The sequence below is a fragment of the Tenrec ecaudatus genome, chromosome 3, assembly GCF_050624435.1.
Source record: "Tenrec ecaudatus isolate mTenEca1 chromosome 3, mTenEca1.hap1, whole genome shotgun sequence".
Taxonomy (NCBI): domain Eukaryota; kingdom Metazoa; phylum Chordata; class Mammalia; order Afrosoricida; family Tenrecidae; genus Tenrec; species Tenrec ecaudatus.
In genome coordinates, this window is record NC_134532.1 from 28,803,252 (window position 1) to 28,810,814 (window position 7,563).

A 7,563-nucleotide genomic window follows, 5' to 3' on the forward strand; every position below is an offset into this window, starting at 1 on the left:
AAATCAGAGAGGAGTAATATGTACTCAAGAAATCAGAGAGGAGTTATAACTCCAACCTCTCCATATAGTAATGACATATTTTCATCTCTTTAATGCATCCTGAGTGGCCCAGCTTTCAGAAATGCTGATTGAGGAGCACCTTGAGAAATCACAAGTAAAGGAAAAGATCTTTGAATCTCACTAGACCTGGTCCAACTCCTGCATCTGCAGCTGGGACAGGAGACCTCTGAACGAGGAAGAATCCAGTGAACCACTGGGTAGAATGAAACATTTCCAGACTTTCGTGTCTGAATCCCTGAGCTATTGCATCAGTGAGCTGCCACCAAGAAGAAAATGACACAAACACATTCCAAACTCTTGTGAATAAAGTCCAACATTTCCATAAATAGTACATGGACTTATAAAGAGCATAAATATAAAGAAATGTATTATGAAGTTTCATCTGATGAACTAAGTGGAGATTTGCATGTGAGTAGGATCTTTGTAATAGACTCTTCTGGGACTGGAATGTTGACTGCCCCTCAGGAGAACACAGTCCTCCACCTTTATTTTCCATTCACCAAGCCCAGAGTCCTCTTCATGTAGAACAAGGCTGATGCTAGAATAACTGGTCAAAGAGGTAGAAAACTCCAAGGGAGAAGATAGCTTTAGAAAGAAGGTCAATGATTTTCAAGTCCCAGGGATTTACAGATTATAAAATACCCATCATTTTTCTTTCTCCATTATTTCATGGTAAATTGACTATACTTTCCTACGTTTATGAATCATTGAGATCTAGAAATCACACTCAATGGAAACCAGGCCATAGGCATTATTTTCTATATTCAGAATCACTCTGAGTGAGTAACTAACATGGAAAACCATTAGTTCAAGTAAAACAAATTTACAGCTATAGAAATTTAAAACTTACTGTGGAGTGCAAAGTATTCATTCAATCCAAAGCAATTTTATTACTTTAGAAGGTTGCCTTTATTAAGTTATGGGCTAGTTCTCACCCCATTTCCTGCTTTTTCTCTGTACACTGTTGGGTATCTACAAAACATCTTGGGCCTGAACACTCTCTCATTGAAGGAAATATATGAGGAAAATAAACTACTCCGCACACAAATGATAACAACTTGTAAATGTAATTTAGTAAAACACATTCATAAAATTGATTTCATGTAAATAGTGTGGTTTTTCTGCCTTGCTGGGTCTCTTCAGTGGATTGTGGACAGTTAGAAGTAAAATAAACACGACTACATTAAGGGGAATTGTATGAACAATTTGGGGCAGTAGAACTCCCTTCTGAATGATGTCAGAAGGGACAAGATAACTGCTCAGAGGTGAAGACTGCACCAGGAGGCAGAAGAAGCTATGGTGGCTGTCTGCTCCTCTGTAGATGTAAGTCCTTGGAAAGGGAAAGGCCATTTCAACTCTGCTTTACAGGGACACTATGAATTCAAATCAACTGTGTGGCAGGGTGTTTTTAGGAGCTTAACCAGGAGGCTTATTATACTGAAAAATCATCTGAACATTCCCCATTGAAGGTTATGTGCCACTGAGTCCTGAGATTATGGATGAGATCATACCAAAATTTAAAAAAAATTAATAAAATACTCCTCTGTCCTTACGGTCAGGGAAATCTTGAAGATTTGAGTCACTCCTCTAAATTTTAGCCTGAAAAAAACATGCATTGGGAAAAACAGAAGTAACACAATGCATTAAGTTTACTGGCATTATCCTCACTTTAATTAATTGTATAACAACCATCTGAGAACCAGAAATAACTTTCTGTGACAACCAAGATTTGCAAGGAACACCAGTGCTAGCTGGGCTCATTCTTGGAGCCAAATCTAGGTTCATCACATGATGATATATTGAATATAGAGTGTTTTAGGCAGTTCAACTTGACTCCCACACACCTATATGAGGCAAAGGGTCAGGTATTAATCCCATCATGCTATTAGATGTTACTCTCCTGGAACAACCCAGCCTCTTCATTCAAATTAAATCCTAGAGAGTATCATATTGAAGAAATTACACTCTCTTGTAATCCCTGAGATTAATACTTCCCAAGTAGATCATGCTTTCTGCATGCATTAATGAATGACATAGCATCATGAAAAAATGGAAAGAATACACAGAGTAACTATACCAAAAAAAAAACTAGTCTACTTTCTACTATTTCAGGAGGTAGCATATGAACCAGAACCAGTGGTGCTGCAGGAAGAAATTTAAAGTGTACTGAATGCATTGGCCAGGAATTGGTGGAATACCTATTGAAATGTTTCAGAAACCTGAAGAAGCACTAGAAGCCCTCACTCATATATGTCAGGAAATTTAGAAGACAAATACTTGGCCAATGGACTGGAAGAGACACATATTTGTGCCCTTTTCGAAGACTGGTGGTACAAAAAATTTTCAAACCATAGAATGATATCATTGATACCACACACAAGTAAAATTTTGCTTAAGATCAACCAACACGGTTTGAAGCAGTACTTGGACACGGAACTTCCAGAAGTTCATGCCAGATTCAGAAATGGATGTGGAGCAAGGGATATCATTGCTGAAACCAGGTTGTTCTTGGCTCACAGTTGAGAATAACTGAAAGATATTTATTTATGCTTCATTGACTGGCATTCAACTGTGTTGACCATGATAAACTGTGGATAACCTTGAGAAGAAAGTGAACTCCAGAGCACTTCATTATGCTCATGAGGAAATTTCACATGAATCAAGAGGCATTTGTATGAATTGAATAAGGGAATATGCACAGTTTAAAATCAAGAAAGGTGTGCATCAGGGTTGTATCCTCTCACCATAGTTGTTTATTCTATATGCTGAGCAAATCAGCAGAGTAGCTGACTTGTGTGAATAAGTCTAGCAAGATTGGATGAAGGTTTATTAATACCCTGTGGTATGCAGATGAGACAACCATTCTTAATGAAAGTGAGGAGGGATTGAAGGGCTTGCTGACGAAGACCAGGGATTTTAGCCTTGGGTATAGATTACAACTCATTGTAGGGAAGGCCAAAATGTTCACCACGGGACCAATAGGAACATCACACTAAATGGAGAAAAGGTTGAGGTTGTCATGGATTTTGTCTTACTTGGATCCATAATCAATGCTAATGGAAGCAATAGTCAAAGATCAAAACATAGATTTCATTGTATAAATCTGGTGCAGAAGGCCTCTTGTGCACCAGAAGAGCAAGGATGTTGCTTTGAGGAATAAGGTGTTCCTGACCCAAGCCATGATATTCTCCATTGCATCATGTGCCTGTGAAAGTTGGACATTGAATAAGGAAGAAGGAAGCATCAATGCATTTGGATTGTGGTGGAGAATATTATTGAAAATACCGGGGACTGCTAAAAGGACTCACAGATCTGCATTTTTAGAAGTAAGGCCAGAGTGCTCCGTAGAAGCAAGGATGACAAGACTTCATCTTACATACTTTGGACATATTATCAGGAGAGACCAGGACCTGGAGAAGGACATCATGTTTGATAAAGTTGAGGGGTGGTGAAAAAGAAGAAGGCGCTTAACGAGATTGATTGACACACTGGCTTCATCAATGGGCTCGGCCATGGGAACAATTGTGAGGATGGTGCAGCACATGCAGTATTTGGTTCAGTTGTGCACAGGATCGCTATGGGCTGGAAGCAATTCAATTACACCAAACAGCAACAAGAATCAGATCATAAGTCCTGTGTCCTATGGCATCCATGGGTGGGCTCAAACTAACCGTTCAGACATGAGTGCACACTTCACAATTAGCACTAGCTAGGGACTGCGTTTTCCCTGCATCTGATTGTAAAATCAATTCTTGAGCTTTAGCAGATATCTGACGCTGGGGGCGCCTGTCAAGGTCTTTCCCCCTCCATAAGGGACAGCTGCTCTTTCTGCATGTGAGAATGTTTCCTACTTTTAAAATACCATTTTTGAATTAGGATATATCATGGGTGGGTATATAATCACGAAATAAAAAGAGAGAGATTCCCTGGGGAACAGTGAGATGGGGCAGAATCCCCAAGTTGAAACCATCTGCACCTGCTGCTGGGACTGATCCTGTGCTCTGTGGGGCCTGTGCTCCCCCTGGAGACATGCTTCCTCCCTGCAGGGGAGGTTTGTGTCTGGGCTCTCACTGACTTCCCCTCACTGTGTCTCTTGCACAGTAATACGTGGCCGTATCCTCAGCTTTCAGGCTGTTCATCTGCAGATACAGCGTGTTCTTGGCGTTTTCTCTGGAGATGGTGAATCGGCCCTTTACTGAGTCTGTGTAGTATGTACCACCACCAGTAGTAATGCATGCAACCCACTGCAGGCCCTTCCCTGGCCCCTGGCGGACCCAGTTCATGCCATAGCTACTGAAGGTGAATCCAGAGGCAGCACATGAGAGTCTCAGAGACCCCCCAGGCTTTCTTAGATCGCCCCCAGACTCCAACAGCTGCACCTCACACTGGACACCTGCAAATACAGAGGCACCGTGATTAGATCACACACATACAAACTAATGTATGCACAATTATACTTACAATAATATCAAATCAGACCATTTTACATGGTCTACAATGATTACTATGTAAAATGGCCACAGTGAAAGCCAAGGTTGTTGAAAAACGCATGTTGTATCCTGTGGACTAGCTCCTGAGCACAAATGGAAATAGCAGAGACCTCAGAGACTGGGACTGTCCTCTGAGATCTCCCACATCAGGGACTGTGGCTGATTTATCTGCAGGCAGAGAGCTGCATTTGCATGTCCCCTGATATTTAGAAGCAGAGGAATCGAGAATATGGACCAGAGTTCTCCCTCAGACTCAGAAACACAAGCACTCTCAAAGGACAACAGAGCTCTTAATCTGTTTATCAGGCATTGCTTTAGTTGTTAGATATTATCAATATTTTTAAAGTAGTTGTAAGTTTATGAACTTTATATCACATACACAATACCCATTGTGGCATGAGAGGTAACAGTACATTCTGACTTGTTCCCTTTAAGATGTGGATGCAGGTGCATATACTGGATGGCTCTATTATCTCTTTCTTGTTGGAAACATTATTGGTTTCCTTACGCTCCAAGAATTTTCACATTTCAGTGATATTTTTAAACAGCAGACATCTAGTTGTTCATAAAACATGTCCACAAACCATGCACAATGATGTTTCCCCTCTGCTTTCTTATCTTGGAGATTCCAGTCCTCTTCCTTTTGTCATGATCAGGAAAACTGGATATTTATCACTTTACTTCATCTTTTCAAATAGTTTTTGTTTAATTAGCTAATTTATTGTGTTCCTGCTATTTCATTTATTTGACTTCCTTTATTTATTATTTTCTCCATACTAATCTGTGATATGGCATATTGCAACTTTTTCTAGTTTCATTAGATAGAAACTGAGGTAATTAATTTTATAATTTTGTTTCTATAATTTACATAGGGTTGTTGCTATGAAGTCCAAACTAAGTTCTCTTACATTGAGTCCCATAATTTTTTTGTGTGTGTGAAGATATGATTCCTATTTTTCGATTCTTAGCACATATTCTGGCCTCAGATTTTTCAGAAAAGGGAATTATAGCAGAGAAGGATTAGGGATGATACATTAGTTTTCCTATAGCCATGTGAAGGGAAGTTTATCCCCTTTATATTCTCCTTAATTATTTCTCAACATTGGAAAGTTCTCTGGAAATCAATTCATTATGGATCGCTCCTTCAGAAGTAGGATGAAACTCAAATGTGGTCAGGGAGATTGAACTATTCCAGCCTTGATCTTCACTTTATCACAGTTAATACCATTTGAAAAGAGGATAAACTTAATCGCCCCACAAATGTACACAAAATCAAATACATAATCCTTAATGGAAAGTACATAATACACTCTTCAACTTATTTTGTTCCTTAGCTGTAGCTTTTCCTTTTAGAAATTGCACACTTCTTTTTCCATTCCTTAAGCTGCAATGATTCCATTCCCCTTCACTAGTTTAGGGATGGTGTGAAGAAGGCTTCATTTGTATAAATTAATGAAATTAGATTTTCATTTATATATAACTCAATTGTTTATAAAATACTCCAAATTATAGCTTATGATTTATAACTTTTGAAAATAAAACAATATATTTAGCATGAGGATTTTGTTCTGTAAAAACAGTCTACATACATGCATCTCATTAGAACATATCCATTTGGGAACTTTCCTATGCACACGACTTTAAAAAAAAAGTCAAAATTACTCAGTATTTCCAATGTTAAAATAATTTAGTGCCACCTAGTTTTCAATTTCTGTAACTACTAGCTTTAAAAATTAAAAATTGCCACTAAAACTGAAGTTCTGAAAAGCGAATTTTGCAAATGCCTTTTCACATGTCTTAATGCTGACAACACAAGATCAGAAACCGAACTATGTGATATCAAAATCAGTATAAAATGCCATATGCTATTCAAATATGAAAAAAAATAGACCCAATTATTTTGACTATAGATGCAGACTTCTGTCACTCTTAAAACAGTATCAAAATCTCCAGGGACTAATAGGTATTTGGAGCAGACAGAAAGACTTTGTATAGTCAGTAGACCTGTCAAAACCCATAATAAGTAGTGGACAATGAATTAATTTGAATATCTAGTTCCTGGAAGTAAAGTGACCAACCTGGGAAAGGCAAAATTGCTTTAAAATATTTTTTTAATAATAGCTTTTATGGTTGGTCTTTTACCCAGAAACTCTTATTACTTCAACAGAATAAAGTGGGCCTAAGATTTTACTTAAGATATTTCAACATTCTCGGCTTTAAAGGAAACACCAACCCCTTAAAAACAAATCAACCTGCCTGAATAAATAGTACTCATGCTGATGAAATTGCAATCTTCTACAATGGGAGAGCACAAAATTGTAGGCCAATCCTCATTCTAATGGAATGTAAAGCATGCGGTTCTACTTAGATATTATCAATGTCCTCATCATCATCTCCTATGTCGTCAAACTGGATTTCATCATTATCTCCAGAGCCAAAGGTATCCGTTTCATTGATTTTGACATGCGCTGGAAGCTTGCCATAGGCCTTCAGACTTCTAGCTTCATCTGCGTTGTCTTTTAAAATGATGTCCACTTTGTTATCCTGATAGTCTCGTAGACTGGCCAGTGTGATGTCCAAGGTATTTAGCCAAACCTTTCCCCTCAATTTTCCCCTGATGTGACACATCTCTTTACACCATCAAACCACATGGCTTCTAATCATCCATCTCCCAACATTTTGAAGACCTGTGCATATTCTTGCCCATCTTCTTTGAACGCCAGTTCTCTTTTTTTCAGACTCGTTTTCATTCTTACCTCTACGTCTATATTTACCTCCTTTACCTTTATTCTTAGGCAGGACCATGGCCTTGTGGTGTTTCCGACTCTCTTTGGGCAACTACTGCAGCAGCAATTCCTTTGAGGGGAGCGAAGACTAACGAAGGGGAGGGAGCAGGATGGAGCAGGCGCTAAGGATCAAGTGGAGCGTGAAATAGTAAATCCCACACTTTTTTTTTCGTGTATGAAGAGAATTTTAATTAAATGTTCAATGCGCATCAAGAAAACATACCACT

The 7,563-nt window shown here is 38.7% G+C and overlaps 1 pseudogene; it reads right to left on the minus strand.

Moving 5' to 3' along the window:
• Window positions 1-6,914: 6,914 nt before the first annotated feature.
• LOC142443196 (eukaryotic translation initiation factor 1A, X-chromosomal-like) lies at window positions 6,915-7,355 on the minus strand (annotated as a pseudogene).
• Window positions 7,356-7,563: the final 208 nt, after the last annotated feature.